We start from the raw sequence: 2,138 nt of genomic DNA on the forward strand, positions 1-2,138 counted from the left end.
TGACAGCTGGTGTTCTAGAACAGGCACACTGCATGCTGACAGCTGGTGTTCTAGAACAGGCACACTGCGTGCTGACAGCTGGTGTTCTTGAACAGGCACACTGCGTGCTGACAGCTGGTGTTCTAGAACAGGCACACTGCATGCTGACAGCTGGTGTTCTAGAACAGGCACACTGCATGCTGACAGCTGGTGTTCTAGAACAGGCACACTGCATGCTGACAGCTGGTGTTCTAGAACAGGCACACTGCATGCTGACAGCTGGTGTTCTAGAACAGGCACACTGCATGCTGACAGCTGGTGTTCTAGAACAGGCACACTGCATGCTGACAGCTGGTGTTCTAGAACAGGCACACTGCATGCTGACAGCTGGTGTTCTCTTTCAGTATCACCCCTTCCCCCAGGACCTATGGTCTAGAGAGTGTTTCAGGTCTAGGAGACCAAACCTATTTTCAAAATAATAGTAAGCTATTACTAGTTCATGCTCATTCTCCGAGTGTGCAGTGTTTATCAGAAGTTTCTCAACGTGTGTTAATGTACAACTGACTGAAAGTACAGGCACAAGACTGAGTTCCTTCCACAATCCAGGCATTAAAGAGATTTGCAAAATTCGAAGATGACTCTATTTGAGCCACAGATTCTGTGCTTAAAAATATAGGTATTTTTCATAAAAGTAATTTGTCTTAAAATTTCATTACTTTTGACTAGGCTTATTATTATATCAATGTTTTAGGTTAAATTGTATAACACATAATTTTTGTGTATGTGCCCATATGAGTGTGTTGCATGCATACATGTTTGTACATATATGGGCATATATGTGTGGATGTGCATGAGGCCAGACACTTACGTGGTAAAAAGGTGACGACTGGCAAAATTAACTTTATAACCAAGAAGAGATTGGCTTATTTTTTGGTATGTGCATGAGTACCCAGGCCACTGCATGTATGTGAAAGTCAGAAGGTAACTTGAGGGAGTTTTCTCTTGGGGATCAGACTTCTGTTGGTAGGTTTGCTGACAATTATCTCATTCACCAAACCACTCACTGCCTCATGATCATTAGTCATAAAAATAATATGTAAATAACACAAGCTCTTTAGAAACTCCCACTTGATACAAAATGTTTGAAGGGCCTGAGATTATTTAAGGTGAAGAGAAGCCTAAATTTATTATAACCCTCAAAAGAAATACAGCCCATAACACAAAAACTCCTGGTCTCTTATGCCTCCTTAGGAGGCATAAAGACAATGCACTTGAGAGACAGAATGAAAATCTGGTTTTGAGGTTAATGTGCAGGGGAGTCCTAGTTTTACTCCAAGCTATCTGCAAACTTTGCAGGTCCGTCACTGTCCTTGAGAGGACAAGGGAACACTGTGTACCGAGTGGCAGCTCCGACCACTTGCCACTCTTTCGTAAGCATCGGCAGCCCAGTCTTGCTAGACCACCAGCTCAGCTGAGGACAAGCAGACCCGACAGTCATTTTCAACTCTGGCTGTGTGTTAGAAGTCTTGGGAGACATCCATTCTGGGTCACTTTACGTTAGGCTGGGAAGATGGCTCAGCAGGTAAAGTAGACACTGTAGAAGCATGAGGACCAAGTTCAGGGCTCTAGCACCCACACAAAAGCAATGATGGGGTAGGAGGCAGAGACAGAGCCCTGGAAGCTTGTGGGCCAGCTAGCCTGGCCTAGGTGGTGAAGTGGGGCCAATGGGAAACCCTGTCTCAAACAAAGGGTGCCTGGAGAGAGACAATAGAAGTTGTCTTCTAACCTCTATGTGCATTCACACACTAATGAACACATGCATGTGTGCACAGAGAGATCTACTTAAGGTTGATTAGAGTATAATGTGGTATTTTATTTATTGTCAGTTGAAAATATTTACAGTATCAGTTGAACTCAATCTAAGAAATCAACTTTTTTTTTTCTTTTTTTTGGTTTTTCAAGACAGGGTTTCTCTGTTTAGCCCTGACTGTCCTGGAACTCACTCTGTAGACCAGGTTGGCCTCGAACTCAGAAATCCACCTGCCTCTGCCTCCCAAGTGCTGGGATTAAAGGCGTATGTGACCACTGCCCAGCAGGAATCAACTTTCATGTTTTTACATGTCAATATTGGGTATTAAAAGGACAGTCAATATAATTAT

The sequence above is a fragment of the Mastomys coucha genome, unplaced genomic scaffold (genome assembly GCF_008632895.1).
Source record: "Mastomys coucha isolate ucsf_1 unplaced genomic scaffold, UCSF_Mcou_1 pScaffold12, whole genome shotgun sequence".
NCBI lineage: Eukaryota > Metazoa > Chordata > Mammalia > Rodentia > Muridae > Mastomys > Mastomys coucha.